The sequence below is a fragment of the Schistocerca cancellata genome, chromosome 4 (assembly GCF_023864275.1).
Source record: "Schistocerca cancellata isolate TAMUIC-IGC-003103 chromosome 4, iqSchCanc2.1, whole genome shotgun sequence".
Taxonomy (NCBI): domain Eukaryota; kingdom Metazoa; phylum Arthropoda; class Insecta; order Orthoptera; family Acrididae; genus Schistocerca; species Schistocerca cancellata.
The window spans coordinates 786783420-786805560 of record NC_064629.1 but is presented as its reverse complement, the minus strand read 5'-3'; the positions used below and the strand labels follow the sequence as shown (position 1 = coordinate 786805560).

Below are 22141 nucleotides of genomic sequence, written 5' to 3'. Positions count from 1 at the left end.
AAGTAGGTAAGACATTGTTGAAATAACTTACGGGTTTGCTGCCGGGTGACGTCATCGAACACCACCGATATTTCGACAGGAGCACACCTTGCCATTCCCAAGGCACAAACGCAAGGAAGAAAAAATGTGCAAGCATTTGTGCCTTGAGAATGGCGGTGTTCGACGACACCACCCGGCAGCAAATCCGTAAGTTATTTGAACATTCGATTTGCCGGGAAAAGTTAAGGTCTCACAGGTAAGACATTAGTTCCTTCTCCAATTTTGCGGCCTCCCAAATGCCTGACACGTCGATCGTGGCACGTTAAATATCTTTGTAGATTTCGGTGTCTATATAGTTTTATTTCTGACTGCGCAAATCACTTGCTCATATTTTATTGGTTCCATTTCTTCCTTTTTCCTTTTGGGATATATCTTGGCTTTGCGCTTGGTAGTCTACAACGAAAAGGCACAAGTTAGTCACATTGAAATAGTGGTCCAAAATATGGCAATAACCCAAATTTAGACCATTACAGCTAAGTAATTTTAGGTTAGTTAGAAAACGAATGAAAACAGTAGTTATTAAAACTAATTTTTAAAGCAAAGTGAGGTGGGGATTTTACAGAATAGCTGACTTCGAATAGTTACACAAGACTTCGAATAGTTACCAAATTTTGTTTGTTATCTAAAGCATTCGACGTTCTATGCAGGAATGTATGTGTATAGCATAAACAAATCAGTGTGAGTGTTGTTCCATAAGCAGCAATGACGTCCGGGCGGCCTTCGATCACGTCGCAACACCTCGTTTGACCACTGTCTGCCCACTCAGAGCATACATACTCGGACAAGCCATGCTCGAACACGGCGCGCTGGAGCGAGTACGTGCGAGCAAAATCTCCAATTTACAGACCTGTAGATTTCGCTAAACGACTGAAAGTTATTGTTTACTTTCCTGGATCAGCAGAAGTATAGATCTGTTCAGTGGCAGCTTGCGCCTCACTCACAAGAATAAATACGTGCTTCTATTTTCTGACGCTGGAAGATCAGCATCCCAGACTTAAGGGGGGGTAACATAGGCTCATCCCTATTGTGAGAGCCTGTCTAATAGCTCGTGCGTCTCTAGTCGCAGTAATCAGGAAATAGCGCTCTGCTGTGTTTTTCGCCATGTTGAGCTGAAAGCCTAAGTGTACTTGTTGACCTATCCTCCGAACCGCAATATAACGTCAGCTGTTACGTAGTTACCTGTTCATAGGAAACAGATGTCCTCATGATTTTATCAGCGTAGGTGCAGGGCTAAATGATAAAGAAATTGGGTAGTGTCTTACTAAGCATGTGGCAAATATATTTTAGTTCCTTCGTAAAGACATGGCATTTTCGTAAGTTGCGATGTCAACAAGAATATTTAATCGTTTGGTACGAGGGGCGTTGAATAAGTAATGTAACACATTTTGCTCCTGAAAGAAGGTTGGTTTTATTCAGGAATCTAGTACACGATATTACTCCCCACTCTATCGGCTAAAAAACCCTGTTATTCAACATAATCTCCTTCCAAAGCGACGGCATTGCGCCGCCTTATTGGGAGGGCCTTTATGTCCAAATAGTACCATCCTACTCGCCGACGTTGGAGCCATCGTTTTGCTTCATTTATAACCTCTCCATCATGCATGTACTGCATCCCGCGGAGTGCATCCTTCATTGGGATAAATACATGGAACTCGGAAGGTGGTAAATGGGAGCTGTAGGATGAAGAACGATACTACAACGAAGTTTTGTCAGCACTGTTAACAGAGACGTCCTGGTGCGCAGTGAGGTATTTCATTGTGATCCGTCGATCACCTCGAAAGAGAGTGTCCGCATGTTCCTACATTGCAGGAACAACAGCTGTGTGCGGCCGGCTGGGAGATCGGACGGGTCTGCGCGATCTTATTGCGATGATGAATGCCGCCTCGTCCAACGACTCGCCGTGCTTTTGTTCTTCGCCAGGTCTCTTTAGACATTTTGCAGTCGTCTGTGAATATCTGTGATGCTCTGGTTTTCCGCCAAAAGAACTCAATGAAAGCTCTCTGCTTGGAGGGCACCTCCGTTGCAGACGTCATTTTTAAGGAAGCGAATAGCGCCGCCACTTATAGGGCCTGAAGCGGGAATATTTCACGATGTCCCACAACAAATTCCACATTTTTTTCAACCGAAACTGCCAAGGAGACAATGTTTCAAATTACTCATGGAACTTCTCTTGTAGAAAGGAAGCAGATTTCTTAAATGTTTATTTTCTAGTATTATTTATATCCTTAATGACTATGACATCATTCAATGAGTTTGATGAATCAGCAAAGGTTCGTGACAGCTACTCCAGGTATAGATTAAAAATAGCTGTGAGGTTAGCTACACCAAACAGTATGCGGGTAAACTGTGATGACCGTTATGAGATTCTGTGTTCCTGCCTATATCGGGTGAAATGTTACTGTTAGTTTATTCATCGTCGGTTTAAATGAGTGACGTTAGAATTTGTTGTAAACATTACACGCACTACCAACTACGTTCTAATTTTACAGTGTCTGTTAAGGCGCAGGGAATGAGGCAACCTAAAAAGAAATTCAGTGTCGCTTTATGGTACTCTGTGCTGGAAAGTCCGTAGCAGATCGTCCCTCCTGATTAAGCAACGCTGAAAACCGACTGCGAATGGTATCTGATGTTTCAACCGGAATGCCATAAATTTCAAATTCATAGTGCCCCAAATGGAAAATCAAAACGCTGTGAAGAAGTTTATACATATATTACTTTCTGTTGTGTCCCCACTAGACGCGGTAGACACAACAGGCTGTCTCATCGTGACGCTACAGTTAGTATGCCGCCTCTTAGGAGGCACACGTACGAGGAACTACTTTGTGATTCCACTACAAGACTTCCAAATTCGCCATTTATCTCCAATAGCTACGGCTGCCACTACAGAGATCGCTGGAATCAGGAACTACACTCCTGAAAATGGAAAAAAGAACACATTGACACCGGTGTGTCAGACCCACCATACTTGCTCCGGACACTGCGAGAGGGCTGTACAAGCAATGATCACACGCACGGCACAGCGGACACACCAGGAACCGCGGTGTTGGCCGTCGAATGGCGCTAGCTGCGCAGCATTTGTGCACCGCCGCCGTCAGTGTCAACCAGTTTGCCGTGGCATACGGAGCTCCATCGCAGTCTTTAACACTGGTAGCATGCCGCGACAGCATGGACGTGAACCGTATGTGCAGTTGACGGACTTTGAGCGAGGGCGTATAGTGGGCATGCGGGAGGCCGGGTGGACGTACCGCCGAATTGCTCAACACGTGGGGCGTGAGGTCTCCACAGTACATCGATGTTGTCGCCAGTGGTCGGCGGAAGGTGCACGTGCCCGTCGACCTGGGACCGGACCGCAGCGACGCACGGATGCACGCCAAGACCGTAGGACCCTACGCAGAGCCGTAGGGGACCGCACCGCCACTTCCCAGCAAATTAGGGACACTGTTGCTCCTGGGGTATCGGCGAGGACCATTCGCAACCGTCTCCATGAAGCTGGGCTACGGTCCCGCACACCGTTAGGCCGTCTTCCGCTCACGCCCCAACATCGTGCAGCCCGCCTCCAGTGGTGTCGCGACAGGCGTGAATGGAGGGACGAATGGAGACGTGTCGTCTTCAGCGATGAGAGTCGCTTCTGCCTTGGTGCCAATGATGGTCGTATGCGTGTTTGGCGCCGTGCAGGTGAGCGCCACAATCAGGACTGCATACGACCGAGGCACACAGGGCCAACACCCGGCATCATGGTGTGGGGAGCGATCTCCTACACTGGCCGTACACCACTGGTGATCGTCGAGGGGACACTGAATAGTGCACGGTACATCCAAACCGTCATCGAACCCATCGTTCTACCATTCCTAGACCGGCAAGGGAACTTGCTGTTCCAACAGGACAATGCACGTCCGCATGTATCCCGTGCCACCCAACGTGCTCTAGAAGGTGTAAGTCAACTACCCTGGCCAGCAAGATCTCCGGATCTGTCCCCCATTGAGCATGTTTGGGACTGGATGAAGCGTCGTCTCACGCGGTCTGCACGTCCAGCACGAACGCTGGTCCAACTGAGGCACCAGGTGGAAATGGCATGGCAAGCCGTTCCACAGGACTACATCCAGCATCTCTACGATCGTCTCCATGGGAGAATAGCAGCCTGCATTGCTGCGAAAGGTGGATATACACTGTACTAGTGCCGACATTGTGCATGCTCTGTTGCCCGTGTCTATGTGCCTGTGGTTCTGTCAGTGTGATCATGTGATATATCTGACCCCAGGAATGTGTCAATAAAGTTTCCCCTTCCTGGGACAATGAATTCACGGTGTTCTTATTTCAATTTCCAGGAGTGTATTTCATGCATCCGCCAAATAGTTCATATGATGACATCCATACGCTGAGCACACGATTTAAGTGACTGCAAGCCTACACTCTGCCAATTCCAGTTATCATTTCCAGTTCCAGCATTTATCAGACAGCCATTGCCCAGCAATCGTCAACAGTTAACGCGGCAATTCTCTACAGTTGACTATATGTTATCTGCATTGCCGATCCGACTAGCAGTCAGACAGTTGACGCTGAGTGTCGAACTTCATTAAAGCGATAACCAAAGTGTGTGCCAAGTAAGAGACTGGACATAATCTCTATGAACTTGGTTTAAGTTAGTTCGAAAGTGTCTGCTGTGTTAGATTATATTAGATTCATCAGTGCCACAGCCCTCCCACAAAGCAAAAGTAGAGTATCTAAATTATGATGTATATTCTCTTAATAAACGATTGTTATTGCACTCACATGTTGCCACTAGTGATTCGGTTTTAGAGGTATTGCCATGTGAAGAGTGAATAATTAGTTTGCCAGCAGGCCACGTCAATTTAGTTACAAATATCTATGGCAGAGGATTCACTGCCTGCTACCTTTATGCTGGACGCCTACCTTAGGTGTACACAACACTTTCTGTAGTGGATTTATTGATTATTGTGATATGGAACGACTGTGAAGCAGGTGTTACTGTAGGTGACTACTCCGTTAAATGAACTAGGCTCATTTTCACAGCTCACCGGGCGACGTTTTGTGAGGGAGTACAGCAGAGAACCTAGAAAACAGTAATCATATAGATCTCTCAGTTTTATTTCGCAGATGTGTTACCGGCAAAGTGGATTTAAGGAATAAGCACGGTGAGCCTAATACAAATTCGCTGCTGTGTAAACCCGTAAGTGGTGTGCAGTGACGATATGGAGGCATGCAGGTTATCTGCTACTGGTCCAAGGATTGACAGCTAAGCCTCACCAAAAACGAATGTAATGTAATGCGAAAACAGTCGTGAAGATTTCGTTTAAATTTTCTGTGTGATCACTGGAATAAGTTACAATTCCCAAGTACCTACGAGCGTGTGTTAGGAGCATTTCAAGTGGACCACAAAAATCGTATCTACGGGAAAAACAGATAGCTAACTCAGATTTATGGGGACAATAAATAAGAAAGTGTAGTGAACGCACGAACAGATCAATTATAGAAATCTTCGTTCGACCGATTCTTGAGTACTGTTTAACTGCCTGGGACACTTCCCACGTTATATAAACGTAATAAAACTGGATGATGCCAATAATCCTGGACCATTCATCGTGGGTTCCTATAATTGGCATGGCGGTGTAACATCACGGCACAAAAAAGTGTCGAAGGTTTTGTGCATCGTAGAGAGACCAATTCCCTTAACATGCCTCATTTCCTTTAACATACATTTTGTCATAATTATGATGAAGGTAAAATTCTGATCTATACAGAGAATACCGACCATCCTCCTTACTGTGAACCATCCTAGAAAGGAAAACGTAAGTGGTAGGGGATAGAGGTGGAGAACAATTATGTTGTACGACATACCCATATACAGACCCAGTACCGTACAGTCGTTTGCGAAGAGATGTACAGATGCATCTGTTTCGTATCGATTACTACGAAGAGTGCTCGTGCTCTGTCCTATTATGTTTGTCTTGAGACGGTCGGTTATAGAAACAAAACGGCGGTAGAGGACGAAACGTAGCTCTCCTACAGAAAGTATTACGTTTTCTAGCACCAAGGTAGTCCTCGAGCATATTATCCAAGTATGATTCAAGAAGCGCTCAAAGTGACGCCCCACCTCATTTTGTCAAAAACTGGTTGCGAACACAGGTAAGAATATTAACGCAGAGCGTTGGGACACAGTCCACTGACGAGAACGCTACCCTACGTCTCGCCCCCTTTCGGCCAAATGCTACCGATGAAAGTATCTGATACCACACAGGATTGGAACCTGATACTTCAGTGCCGAGCACTTTTGCATTAGCGAATGTTGACACAATTGTTTACAAGTATTCGTGGACTACAGTTTTCCTTTTCCATTTGTTTACATAAACTCAGACTAGTTACGCTTACTTAACTCAAATCTGAAAATTTTTACGTAGATATAATTCGTTACATATCTCGAAACGTAAGTATAGGGTGGTTATAATGAAGCTTTCGCTAGCTGAGAGGCCTCCCACGAAAAAATAATGATCATAGGATAATGAAACTTCGTGGAAACATTTGTAAACGAGTGATCGTAGGAAATGGAACTTGGTGGAAATATTTGTAAGACAAATAACGAGTAAACCACCGAAGGAAACACATTTTAATTACCACATGAGAAGGTAACATTTCTAATAGCGTACAAGGTTTACTTACCAGGTTAGAAACGTTGCTCAATGTGACAACCATGTGCATCCACGGCAGCCTGGAAGTTTGTGCAGCTCCATTTCACAACTGTTCGCACGACTTTTCGAACGGTGGACCATGGAATGTTCAGCAGTCGTGACACGGCTCAAGGCTTGCTTGAAGATCGCACATCGTGTCCAGCATTCTCAGCCATGGCAACAGTAAGCGGTTCAATAATTTGTGGCGCAATTGGCCATCGGCCTCTCCCAGCAGCAATTCCCAAATGTCCAGTTCATTCGAACCTTTGAATAATGTTCTACAATACCGGTGGAGGACCTCTCTGTATTCATTTAATGAGTCAATAATCGCGTAGAACAGTGGCACTCTTACTGTTGTTCAGTAAAACACATTAACGAGTAATGCCGTGCTTACTTTGTCCAGACCCATGTTGACTGTTGCAACTAAAATCCACACTAATACTTATGTTTCAGCCTTCGTTGCCGTTTCAGTACCGGCACCTAACTGCAAGTCATGGCACTAGAATTACTATCAACGGAAACCCTGCAGCACACAGTCTGAACATTATTTCTATAAAGCTGGGCAGCCATACGGTAAATGGTATACAGAGTAGAATGTGCAGTGGCGTTAGATCGCTGATTGCTATCACATTGGAGTATTTTTATCTTGCACGCTTATTTATCCTGATGTGTAACTTCTATAGCTCCTCTTAATAATTAGACTCACGGAGGATAGACTACGACCAGTACAACACGCCCTCTATTCCATAAGGAAAGTGAGGTAGTACTTCGACTGCAATGTTTACCCTATCGCCAGATTGTTATAGTGTAAATGATAGGTTCAAGTTTGAGAGGTCTATAAAGCCAGCTGAAGACGTTGACAGAGAGTATTTGGGTCACTTTCTACACAGTATAATGAAAAGCAAACATGAATTCCTATAAAATGAATTCCTTGATGCAGTGAGCAGGGTTCAGCGGGTGAAAATTTCAATTTTAGGATTTTTTATCAGTCTATCGGCAACGGTCTTGCCGCAGTGGCTACACCGGTTCCCGTGAGATCACCGAAGTTAAGCGCTGTCGGGCGCGGTCGGCACTTGGATGGGTGACCATCCGGGACGCCATGCGCTGTTGCCATTTTCGGGGTGCACTCAGCCGAGTGATGCCAGTTGAGGAGCTACTCGACCGTATAGTAGCGGCATCGGTCAAGAATACCATCTTACGACCGGGAGAGCGGTGTGCTGACCTCACGCCCCTCCTATCCGCATCCTCCACCGAGGATGACACGGCGGTCGGATGGTCCCGGTAGGAAACTCGTGGCCTCAAGACGGAGTGCTTTTTATCAGTCAATGATCGCAAGAATGTTTCATATTTCATTTTATTACTACTAAAGTAAAATGTAAAGCCATCTCAAACACTAACACAAACAATACAAAATCTGATTCTCTCCGTGATTTTCCCGGACAGTACTGCAAAATTAAATCAAAGTATGTTCACTCATGTATCTGAAATAAAGAACATTTAACTCTGTGTATAGTAACGCGACGTCATTACGTTCACGCAAATGGCTTTTATCATGTGATTCTGTGAATTCACCACTTAAATCGAGAATCACACGTTGCTCAGTTTACACGGCAATGAAGTACATTTGGACCTCAGTGACCGCTGATAACCTTCAGAAAAGTAATTATCTGACTGGACATATATCACTCGTATTGTGTGTGAATTACAGTACGGTCACGGTAATCACGGTAACGGGAGAACAATCTGAAAGCTTCTCAAAGTATTGGTAAGAACAGAAGACGGAGAGAAATTCCAAGTAGTTGAAAAATGAGCATCTGTGTTTCTAAAGTTCGCACGGGCGGAGCGAAAGAAATAATTTCCCAAAAGAAACAAAACTTCTAAAATGAGTTAAAAGTTTCAAAATAAAACTACCCTCTTTCATCTCCGTAGGCCACATCAATGTAAGCCACATGAAGAGTTTTAAACTTTTAAAATTCTTCCTTCCAGTGCGAAGTTCGGAGCCGTGGTGTCGACCATTCGCAGCGCGGAAAATAAAAGCGAGAAGAGACGTACAAACTGAGCACAGACTCGACATTAACAGCGTTAATTAAAACTGCACTGCAGCTAAGAATTACATCCGAGAGCAGATGAACTGCACAGACTTCGTTGCCCCGGGGAAAAGAACCTGGCGCCGACATTCCCATCTGTTCACGCTAGCTCCGACTGCCAGAGAAAACATTGTTTCTTTTATGAACTCCACGGCTTTTCAGGCACCACGCGCTCACTTTCGTTAGGAAGAAATTTCTGTCTCAACAGGGATCTCGCGTTTTCTGAATGTTTCTGCTTTCCGAGAGAGTGACGAGTTCCAAAGAACTCCTTACTCCGTTTAAAAGCTGGGAAACTGTTTTGAACTGCAAAATTTTTGTGATGTCGACAATTAAACATAATAAATCAAGTAAAAAGCCGAGGAGAATCTTTTTATCTATTATACCTCCTATTAGCACAAGAAATTAGCTCTTGTTAAGGGACAAGAAAATTTTATAATAGGTAAAGTGTTGTACTTATCTACATCCAAAGAGTCGTTTTAAGACGAGCAGCCTGTCTTCAGTTCAGCGGAGATTTGCTGAGTCCAGCCAGTTTTATGTTGATGATGTTTGCATCTACATCATATTTATCAAGCACAATATTTCCTCAGTTGTATTCTATATCGTACATACGAGGGGCGTTCAATAACTAATGCAGCATATTCTTTCTGAAAGCAGGTTGTTATTCAGGATTCCAGTCCGCCCCCGGTAGCTGAGTGGTCAGCGCGACAGAATGTTAATCCTAAGGGCCGGCTGTGTCAGAGATTTTCTCCGCTCAGAGACTGGGTGTTGTGTTGTCCTAATCATCATCATTTCGTCCCTAAAGACGCGAAAGTCGCCGAAGTGGCGTCGAATCGAAAGACTTGCACCCGGCGAACGGTCTACCCGACGGGAGACCCTAGTCACACGACATTCAGGATTTCAGAACACCATAGTTTCCCCACTCTTTCGGTTACAAAACCCTATTTTTTCAGCATACATGTCAGGAAACAATATTTGTACTTGTTTAGCCAAATGATGGCGATGACACTGACAAATATGATATCCGTTCAATACGACCGCCTTACGCGGCTCTATTGTGAGGCTGGTACCTCTCTACTCGTCGACGTGGAACGCAACGTCTTGGTGCATCAGTAACCTGCGCATGTCCGCAGCTCGTGATCTTGCGGTAGCGTTCTCGCTTCCCGCGCACGGGGTCCCGGGTTCGATTCCCGGCGGGGCCAGGGATTTTCTCTGCCCCGTGATGACTGGGTGTTGTGTGTCTTTCATGATCATTTCATCCCCATCGACACGCAATTCGCCGAAGTGGCCTCAACTCAAAAGACTTGCACCAGGCGAACGGCCTACCCGACGGGAGGCACTACCCACACGGCATTTTACCTGCCCATCATCCACGTGCTACTTCTCGCTTAGTGTATTCCTCATTGGGCCAAACAGAAGAAAGTCGAAAGGTGCTAGATCCGAGCTGGTGGGTGGATGAGAAAAAACAGTCGAATGAAGTTTTGTGAGCTCATCTACAGTGCACTGACTTCCGTGAGACCTTGCGTTGTCATGGCGAAGGATAAGTTCGTTTGTATTTCTGTGGCGACGAACCTGCTGAAGTAATTTCTTCAGTTTCCTGAGGGTAGCACAGTACACTTTAGAGTTCGTCATTGCAGCACGAGGGAGGAAATGAAACAGAATAGCCCCTTCAGAGCCAGAAGACCGCCTCCATGACTTCAGCGGCTGAGGGAGCAGCTTTGAACTTTTCTTCGGTGGTGGGGTACCACTCCATGGATTGCCATTTTGTTTCCAGTTAGAAGTGATCAACTCGTTTCATCGCCTGTGACAATGGTTACGATCAGCCTCTTTATGGTCTTCTGTTAGGCGGGAAGGAACGCAGCGGGAACACTCCTTTGAGTACTCCAACTAGTGGACGAATGTTTCAGCACTACAAACAGAGACGTCCAGTTGAGCAGCGAGGTGTTTTATTGTGGTCCATTTATCACCTCGTCCCAACATTGCAGGAGTGAAGAGCTATGTACGGCCGGCTGGCGTGCAGGAGATGGGACAAGTTTTCGCGATCTGGTTGTGATGGTGGCAGACGCCTCGCCCAATGACTCAACGCACTTTCGTTCACTGCCAGGTCACCACATACATTCTGCTATTACCTAAGAATATCTGCTATGCTCTGGTTTTCCGCCAAAAGAAACTCAATAACAGCTCTTTGCTTCTCTGCTTGGAACGAGCCTCCGTTACATACGCCATTTTGAAGAGGACGTATAGCGTAGCCACCTGTCAGAACCTTTGAAACTATAGGGGCTTAAGCGGGAGTATTACATGATGTCCCACAGTAAATTCCGTATTTTTTCTATCGACATTGGCCGAGAAAAAATATATGTTGCTTTACTTATTGAACTGCTGCTCTGATACTTCACCATTCTACGTTAACATTGTCTACAAAAATACTTAACTCTTTTTGAATGCTATTGAATTCATTGCGTCGGCTCCTTATAATACACTTCTTTTTGTTAAAGATTATAAATAATTACAGTAGGTGTTACAAATTGTGATATTCGCAAATGAACCGTCATACTTCTACTTCAGGCTATTAATAAATCAAAACGATAGGTAAATCGTGCTGCAGACCTAACCATTATTCATTAGAATCTAAGAAAAGTGATTTGGACAGACTCACGCCTGTCTTACGGTACATCGAGACTCTAGATTCGCTGCCCATCTATTGTGGGGCGCATCCGTTTTGCTTACATGATGAAGAAAAGAAGGAAGGAAGATTGTGTTTAAGGTCCCGTCGACATCGAGGTCATTAGAGAGGGCACAAAAACTCCGATTGTGTCAAGGATGGGGAAGGAAAACGGCCGTGGCCTTTCAAAGGAGCCATCCAAGCATTTGTCTGGAGTGATTTAGGTAAATCACGGAAAACCTAAATCTGGATGGACAGACGCGGGCTTGAACCATCGTCCTGCCGAATGCGAGTCCAGTACGTTAACCACTGCGCCACCTTGCGCAGTACATGACGAAGGAAATTCGCCGTGTCCTTTAACACAAACATTCCCAGAGTTGGTTTTAAGCGATGTAGGGAAAATAAGTTAAACCTAAATACAGATGGCTAAATGGGGATCTCAAGAAGGAAGGAAGATTAGAGTTTAACGTCCCATCGACAGCGGAGTCATTAGAGACGGAGCACGAGCTCGGATTATGAAAGGATGGAGAAGGAAATAGGCCGCGCCCTTTTCAAAGGAAACATTCCGGAACTTTCCTGGACCGATTTGGAGAAATCATGGAAAAGCTAAGTCTGGATGGCTGGACGGGGATTTGAAAGGGACACCCAAATGTGAGTTCAGTGTTCTAACCATTGCTCCATCTCACTCTGTACGAAGACTTCCGCCATCGTCCTCTCGGATATGACTCCAGTACCTTTAACATCTGTGCTGTCTCCCTTTAAATATATCACTGCACGTCTTTCGCGTAATTCTACGTTTCCGAAAATTTTATTCCACGTTGAAAGGCAACTTCATATGCGACTAGATGAGAAGCGCCGAGTCTGCCCTCGCACAATGCCAGGCCTTTAAAAGAAAATTATGTTAATAAAATAACGGTCAAGCTTGCTACGACTGTTATCGGTTTCTAGCAAAAAAACTGAATTACCTACGAGCCTGATTACGTTTGAGTCTCTGCGTCATGTCACCCCACTTTGTTAGTGAAAGAGAGAGAGAGAGAGAGAGAGAGAGAGAGAGAGAGAGGAAACCACTGAACTCTACATCACGAGAAGAGATTAAAATTATCCCACGGCACACGCTGCGTTTGCCTTCTGGTATATTGAAAATATTTCACGCAAATGGCAGCGAAAAAAATTTCTCTTTCTCTTTTTCCTGACATAATCTACTAAAACGTAAAGGACTGCTGAACTTTAACAAAAATAGTTCAGCCGAATACGAAGTCCTTAAAAACTGTTATGCCAAATGCTTCCTCCCGCACTAAAAGAATGTAGAATGTAGAATTACCATAGCAATACTTTTAGACGTTTGAGTAAATAGAAAACCAACGTACCTTTTGGCATATATCCAAATGTTCGTTTATCACACTCCGTGGGAGACTTTTGGGTTGGGTACAAGGTATGGCTTGACCGGTAAAACACACACAAACAAGCACACACACACACACACACACACACACACACACACAAACACACACACATACGCGGGTGCCCATTCTCATTTATATTACTATCTACGGATGCGCAGAACGTGATTGTCGCACTGCTGAAAACATACGAAGGACATTTCATAAATAATGCAGAAATTTTTTTTTTTTACTTTCAGTTTTATTTTATTTTATTTTATTTCAATATCTCTTTACTGTCCCTCAGTTTAGTCTCCCTGCATCCTGCATCTCTGTGACTGAATCCCAACGTTTCGGAACACCACTTCATCTGTCGAATGGCTTGACTGTAGAAAGGTCTTCCAGAGAAAGGATAACGATGTCCAAGCATAGGTTTTTTCAATTTTGGGAACAAGTCAAAGTCTTGCGAACTCATATGCGGGCTGTATGGGGGATGTGGCAGCATTTACGATCTGTATTCGCGCAGTCTTTGAACTAAAACATTGCCCATATGCAGACAAGCATTGTCATGCAGAACGAGTCTCAGCCTCGAGCAACTGAGGTCGAGTTCTGTGCATTTTCTGCGCAGGTTTTGCACGAAGTTACGATAATACACTGCTGTGATGCTTGTTCCTCATGGGGCTCTATCTGTCAAGATGATTCCTTGGTGATCATAAGCAAAAATCATCAATTGCTTGAGCTTTGATTGTGTACATTTATTCACTTTTTTTATTTTTTTTTGACCCGGAGCATCTGAAGCTCTCCACTCACTGGACTGTGATTTCAACTCCGGTTCAAGGCCTCTAATCGGCGTTCCATCAACAGCGACTATTCGATACAAGAATCCTGGACCTTTGTGGCCGAATCGTTGTTTGGGCAAATTTGTATTGTCCAGGCGTTTCTGCTCCTCTTCAGAAATCAAACAGGGTGGGACCTACCTCGCAGAAAATTTTCTCTTCTTTAGAATCCTTTCTCAGAATACGGATTACTGATATTGGGGCAATTCCAGTGTCTTCAGAGACTTTCTCAAAAGTCGCTTTGTGATCATCTTCAAGAGCATCTATCATAAGTTTAACATTTCGTTCATCTGTTGACGTTTTTGGCCTTCTGGTTCTTGGATTATCATCTATGCTCATACGACCATCACGAAAAGGATGAAACCAACGTGAAACTGTACTGTGGTCCACTGTAAACTCACCACAAACTTCACCGTGGATTTATGTGGGGTTTTTGACTCGCAAAGTTTCGATTTTTATGTACGTTAGCTGGTCTTCAACAGTTACAGTACCAGAGACCTCTTCAGGGTCCATCTCTAGCTCTCGCCAATATTATATTAGAGCACACAGCGCAACAACAAAAACACTTGCGTCTTCCCCAAGCTACCAGCTACATCTCATATAATTTTCATTGTAGCTGCATCAAAAATTACACAGTATTACCAAACTATGTATTATTTACAGAATGCCCCTCGTATATGCGGACAAGATAGGACTGCCTTTAAGAAAAGGGCAATTTACCCCTCAAAAGACGGTAAGGGATTTAATGTGCTAACTGTTGTGGCATCTACCAAATTTTGCAGTCCCAAAGCTCTAGCTATTCTCCCATCTAACGAAATTTATGGCAGGAAAATTTGAAAATCGCACTTCATAAATAGATTGAACCTACCGCTACTACTACTGCTACTTCTTACTGGACAAAACAGTCAACTAAAACATCTGTCCCCAAGGAGAATATGTGAAGTAAAACGCGCGTGACTGTAAAAAAAAAAAAAAAAAAAAAAAAAAAAAGGGGATAGTCTTCTGTAGCCAGATTTAGAAAATTTTACCTTGTTCTCGTAACAACGAATTTACAAAGCTGCAATTCATAATGAAGCTTATGAGTGTTACGTATAGAAGCTCTTTATTCAAACCTTCCCCTCTCATTAGAAACATGCAAGTTTTTCACATTCTGTTCACAGAAGACTAAACAACATTCGGGTAGGATTCTCTTGAAACTGTTATGAAGATAGCTAAAGTGTAACATAGGTCTTGCTTAGCTACAAAACACTATGTTTTGGGAGGAATCGATATCCTGCATTGCTAAAGCTCCTCTCCTCTTCGCGTCTGTCACTACGGAAGAGTAATGTCATGAAAACCCTCTCCTATTAGACTGAGAGCTGATATGTCCCGCATCTCCCATCTCGTCTGACCCGCATTTCGTCCTGTATGTGAGGAGGAGAGTACACTCCATCAATTTTCTCGTATCAGCTCAATCTGACCAGCTGGATCCCAGGGGAATACCGAATCCCTTCTTCTCAATCCAATTTGTCTTACAGGTTTCCCGCGTTAGATTAGTGTATGTGTTTAGAAACTACTAATAAGAAATTCCAGTAAAGAATTTTTTTCCATACTGAATCGGAACAATTTTCTCTGCCCTCCGCTGTGCCTCCGCTGCCTGCCGTAATGTAATTAGGAGCAGTGGGCTCCTTTTGTCATTACACAGAAGGAACAACTCTAACAATTCAGTAACTGTGACAAGTTTTGTTGGTTGCGGCACTTGTTATTAGGATGAAACAGAGCGTAAAATTATTTATTTCCAATTTTCACATCACACATTTTGGTGGGGTGCAGCAGGCGAGTCCCGTCATAAAGGAACAGCGTGTCCCCGTGTTGAGCATAGTGGGCGACGCGCATCGGGCTGTACCTCCACACAGAGCCTTCAAAGGGCTAATTAACGTACTGAGCAAGCGTCCGCCGTCAATAAAATAAAAAGAAAACGCCCTTTCTCCCTACAGTTTCTCTAATATTTCCGTCGCTTTGATGTTTAGCGCCACCGAAATTTTCTCTGCAGTCTGCTGCTGACCACCGGCTCTTTTTACGGCGTTATTGCTCCTGAATTTTGTGCCTTTCGCGAAAACATTGAAACGCTAACAAGACTGTTATTTCAAATCTAATTAGGAAACCAGACGCGACAAAATGTTGCTTTCATGTTTATATTCAGAGGTACCACTTTGCAGTGAAACTGACATGCATCTCCAAATCAATTCTGCAATTCAACTTTCTGCGTTCTACCTAATGGTGAAACGCTTTCACTGTAACAAGAAATACAAATATGACGGTTGAATAGAAATATCAGCTCGTCTGTGGTTTATATACCACATGTCACAGCGTTTTTGTTAGCATCTTATCAACATGAAACTAATAAGAATTTCAAAATTTCTTCTGACTTCAAAGTGGAGAGATGTCATATCATCTGTTTTTATATGAAATCATTTGTTATCGGCCAGAAGGTATGTTGGAACAACATACGTTTTAATAACTTTGGCTTTGTTGGAGGTGGAATTCCCATTCTCACAATTAATCTGCGAAAAGAGACACCCAATCAGCTATAGACGAAACAAAATATTGATGTACAGTTCGAATAACGACATAGCACACCATTTTTCACGTACGGCCGTGAAATTTAAGTATAAAGAATTTAGAATAGGTATGCTGCAGAGTTCTGATTTTTACATGCTATTTAGCGTGGAAAACCATAACGAATTACAGTTGTTTTATGTACCAGGAGTGGAGTATTTCGATAGAGCGATGCTCGTCATAAATTTAAAGTTACAGTGCCGTCAAGAACGAGACCATTAGCGTAGGAAGTAACCATAATATTCTGGCTAATCAATGTAGTTTCCATGATTTTAGGTTTATTGCGTTTCTTTCCCTTTGTAATTTATTCTGCTCGAAATCGCAAAGTCAGTGGCGGCTGGTCGGCTGGTGGTGGAATAGTAAAGGTCCAATCTACATTTACATCTGCATGGATACTCGGCAAATCACATTTAAGTGCCTGGCAGAGGATTCATCAAAATACCTTCACAATTCTCTATTATTCCAATCTCGTACAGTGCGCAGAAAGAATGAACGTAGATATCTTTGCGTATGAGCTCTGATTTCCCTTATTTTATGTTGGTGATCGCTTACTCACACTAAGCAAGCCTCCGCCAGAGTATTTTGTATCTGCATGATTAATCGTCATACTTTCTCTGCGAGTAAGGATCGTAGCGAGATATTAACAGAGCCACTTTAACAATGCTCGATACGTAGGTAACCTAAACCCTTTTATATTTGCAGTGTTCCTATCGGAATGTTGTGCTCGAGATTTGGGAGTCTTTTTTTCAGTCTCTTTTCATTGAGCCTTTCACAAATTTACCAACAGAGTGAATGTATTCTAAAAATTTCCATCTATGGTTAGTATGAAATTAGTCATATTGTAACAGAATTTCAGTTACCCTAAAATATACATTATTAGGCTGCTGCAAACATATGTCAGCTATTTCCTTCATATATTCGCTAATTCATCTCTGAATTTCTCCTTTGTGTCGAAAAGTGGCGCGCTACTGTCCTTACATACAACAAAAATATACGTGTTCATGCCATTTTATTCAAAGTTGTTTAGTGTCACTGGATATTAATTTGCAGAATGCGACAGTGTCCATGTGTACACTCATACTGTAGTCAATAACTAACGAGACTCTTGTTCCAGTTTATGTGACTTATTTTGCAGTTACGTAAAACTAGGTTGAACTGTGATTCACTACACGAAGAAGGAATTTTTTCATTACTCTATTTACAAAACACTACTGTAGAGAACAATATCGTCAGAATGAGTTTAATATTCTCACCGGTAAATCTTAAACGTCATTTCATTTTAGAACTTAAACAGCAGTGTTTCCAGTGTGCTAGGATATTTACACTTTGATTTAAGTCTTACCTAAAGAAAATGTAGTACAGTTTCCTATATGAATTGATTCTTAGTTTCTCCATGTGCTGATTCCGCAGCTGTTTGTTTTAATTAATGGAAAACGCCTCCAGTTGCTACTGAAAACTTTATTGAGCCCGCTACTAGTTTGGGCCTTCATATTAGGTCATTTTCAAGTGATTCTGAAAAATTATGATGTAGAGATGCAACGTCCAAATGATACAAGTGCAAGTCAGGCAGATTTGAAATGTTACATGCTCGGTGATATGTGTCAAGATTATAAAGACAATAATGTTATACTCTCCACACGATTTCATTGGGAACGTAACATTTCAAATCCATCCAACTTGCACTTTTATCGTTTGGATGTTGCTTCTCTACAGCATAATTTTTCAGAACCATATGAAAACTCCGCAAACGCTGGGACACTGTAATTCTCCATTTACGTTATGGAAATATAGCCACTATAAACCTGACGATGCGTTTGTACTGGCGTGAAACCGATAAATGCAAATAAAGCAGCTTCATACAGCTCTGCAGATTTTAGAAACACCTCATCTTCTTGACTTTTTAATTGTTATAGTCGTTATGATACTTGGAATGGTTATTGAGTGTTGTCATGGTTATTCAAAATGTTTCTGAAATGTGGTTTCCCTGCCGAGAAAGTTGTTTGCACTTGAAAACGTCCTAATATACAGGTCGAAAGCGGTAGTAGTCTCAGTAAAGCTCTCAACAGCAACTGGGGCGATTTTTCATTAATTAATTTGGTTCACACACGTACACGGAAGGGCAACATTTACGATCAAATTTTTGGTGCCACCCTTGACAATAAAGAATATGTAAAACTAACCTACAACCACGTTATTCATAGAATACACATGCCCGCAATCTGTCACTTTTACTCAATCAGTGGATACACTGAAATTCAGAAATCATTATTTTTATATAGGTTTTTCTTTTTGAGGAGGTTCCTCGTATAATATTTAATAACTTGGTCCAGGATTCTTAAGGAATCGTTTCTCAGTAATACAGACCAGATTTATTTTTCTGATAGGCTACCTAACTAACACTGTGGATACGTATCTTAAGAAGAACAAGGAAGGAGGATGGGACGGTAGAGATGAGGAGGAAGGGTGTCCCCTTTCGCTGCAGTACAGAAATGAATGCGCCTATGTAAAGAGCTGTTATTGAAGCAAAATATCAAGAATAACATCAGCTTGACATAGCGGATTCGTACCAGTACTTCTGCCGGCATTGATCAGAAATAAATGACTCACCAGCCGTTCCATAATGACTCAACGTATAGTTAAAATGTGAACAAAAATCAAGCACGACGCATGAAACAGAAGCTATGCTAACATATTAACGGTTAAATAAAACGCTAAATATATTCTTTTAAATTTTTTATAGTTTGTTAGTAAAACATCGATATTAGGGATACTCAAAAAGAAAGTTATTGGCTCTTTATCTTACCACTATGGGGAGTATATACCATTGTGGGAGAGTAGTTTCTCATTAATAGCAAACTCGGACTTAAAAACCCAGCAGTAATATTGTTGTGACTTAGAATTAGTGTTTTGTTACCGTGTCCACCGCAGTCTCTAGAAATACGGACCAGTCATATAAAATAATGGACTAAGCAGCAGTCATTCTGTGTGAGCATTTTCGTGATTTTACGAGATACATAATGTGTCATTAATATCTGGCATCCACTCATGTACGTGAAAAATGGTGTGCTATGTCGTTATTCGAACTGTACATCAATATTTTGTTTCGTCTATAGCTGATTGGGTGTCTCTTTTCGCAGATTAATTGTGAGAATGGGAATTCCACCTCCAACAAAGCCAAAGTTATTAAAACGTATGTTGTTCCAACATACCTTCTGGCCGATAACAAATTTATTTATGGCTTCATAGTACATTCTGACCACTAATCACGAAAATAAAGCATTAATACGAGTGATTTATTGAAATCATTTCCGAAAATCGTATCGCAATTACTTACATTGACTCAATATTTGAATGAATTTGTCAAATACACTCCTGGAAATGGAAAAAAGAACACATTGACACCGGTGTGTCAGACCCACCATACTTGCTCCGGACACTGCGAGAGGGCTATACAAGCAATGATCACACGCACGGCACAGCGGACACACCAGGAACCGCGGTGTTGGCCGTCGAATGGCGCTAGCTGCGCAGCATTTGTGCACCGCCGCCGTCAGTGTCAGCCAGTTTGCCGTGGCATACGGAGCTCCATCGCAGTCTTTAACACTGGTAGCATGCCGCGACAGCGTGGACGTGAACCGTATGTGCAGTTGACGGACTTTGAGCGAGGGCGTATAGTGGGCATGCGGGAGGCCGGGTGGACGTACCGCCGAATTGCTCAACACGTGGGGCGTGAGGTCTCCACAGTACATCGATGTTGTCGCCAGTGGTCGGCGGAAGGTGCACGTGCCCGTCGACCTGGGACCGGACTGCAGCGAAGCATGGATGCACGCCAAGACCGTAGGATCCTACGCAGTGCCGTAGGGGACCGCACCGCCACTTCCCAGCAAATTAGGGACACTGTTGCTCCCGGGATATCGGCGAGGACCATTCGCAACCGTCTCTATGAAGCTGGGCTACGGTCCCGCACACCGTTAGGCCGTCTTCCGCTCACGCCCCAACATCGTGCAGCCCGCCTCCAGTGGTGTCGCGACAGGCGTGAATGGAGGGACGAATGGAGACGTGTCGTCTTCAGCGATGAGAGTCGCTTCTGCCTTGGTGCTAATGATGGTCGTATGCGTGTTTGGCGCCGTGCAGGTGAGCGCCACAATCACGACTGCATACGACCGACGCACACAGGGCCAACACCCGGCATCATGGTGTGGGTAGCGATCTCCTACACTGGCCGTACACCACTGGTGATCGTCGAGGGGACACTGAATAGTGCACGGTACATCCAAACCGTCATCGAACCCATCGTTCTACCATTCCTAGACCGACAAGGGAACTTGCTGTTCCAACAGGACAATGCACGTCCGCATGTATCCCGTGCCACCCAACGTGCTCTAGAAGGTGTAAGTCAACTACCCTGGCCAGCAAGATCTCCGGATCTGTCCCCCATTGAGCATGTTTGGGACTGGATGAAGCGTCGTCTCACGCGGCCTGCACGTCCAGCACGAACGCTGGTCCAACTGAGGCGCCAGATGGAAATGGCATGGCAAGCCGTTCCACAGGACTACATCCAGCATCTCTACGATCGTCTCCATGGGAGAATAGCAGCCTGCATTGCTGCGAAAGGTGGATATACACTGTACTAGTGCCGACATTGTGCATGCTCTGTTGCCTGTGTCTATGTGCCTGTGGTTCTGTCAGTGTGATCATGTGATGTATCTGACCCCAGGAATGTGTCAATAAAGTTTCCCCTTCCTGGGACAATGAATTCACGGTGTTCTTATTTCAATTTCCAGGAGTGTATTAGTGCGAACACTGGCTCACTCTTAGCAGTTGCAGGACACACCGATGACGGTGAAATACTCGTTGACAAGTGTTGTGTACATAGTTCCGCGTAGTCAGCGCGTACATAACTTTCCCAGTAGAGCGCGCCCCGCTAAGCACAACAGCACAGGCGCAGCTCTCGTCCGTCTCCGCACTACGAGATGGCGCTGTCTTAGAAACGGACCAAATCCTGCTTCCGCCGATCCGCGTATTAACATGTAACGCAGCCAATGAGATTGCTGCTAACGTAGAACCTTTCCTCCTCGCGGATCACACTCGTGCAGTGATACCTGAACGCTCGAGGTATTATAACGAGTGTGCAGACCTCCGATTAGCCAGTCTGCATTTGTCTGTACCAGTCTATAGTCAAGTTTCAGTCTGCGCCTAATAAGATTATCATATTCCTGTACATAGCCATGAAGAGAAATGTATAGACACTTTATCAAGTATCAGAGATATGTGAGAATAAGATTAACGTACCAAGACCAAAGGAACATCAGATTGTCAATTGTAAATAGCATCCAGAATCAAGTTAAGTAATTTCTATGCTTTTTATTATTTTAATAAATGTGTGTGAAAATTAATCAAGTTCAGTTTAAAGTTGGTGACTATCACTCTGCTACTCTAAGCGTGCAAGTGGCATTTCTATCGTCTGATCTAATGGCAGAAGATAAACACGTCACGATAAGACCACGAGACATATTGCTGACACTCGCCTACTTCGTCAGAGCGACAAGTCAAATAATCTGATGGTGTGTGTACCGATGGTCTTACAGTACGCACACCACAACAAGTCTACCAGGTAACAGCACATTTCAAACACAATTCGTGTTGTTTTTTTCATAACCAAGAACATTTCTCTGGATTACTTCCAGCAGCAATGGCAACGATCAAATAATTCATATTGCTAACACACCCCTTAGAAACCGTAACATTATCTACAAGAAAAAACAGACTGTTTTAGAGAAGTGCAGACAATAGAAAAAATAAGCTACAAAATCATTTCCATTCCTGAATTCTATAGACGGTTGACCTGGTACGATGTAAA

The 22141-nt window shown here is 43.6% G+C and overlaps 1 protein-coding gene and 1 pseudogene across 1 annotated transcript in view; one reads left to right on the top strand and one right to left on the bottom strand.

Annotated features, from left to right (window-relative positions):
* Nucleotides 1-22141, bottom strand: part of LOC126184430 (toll-like receptor 6) — a 347148-nt gene that overhangs the window by 136362 nt on the left and 188645 nt on the right. The gene's annotated exons all lie outside the window — the stretch shown is intronic.
* Nucleotides 7718-7835, top strand: LOC126185482 (5S ribosomal RNA; annotated as a pseudogene).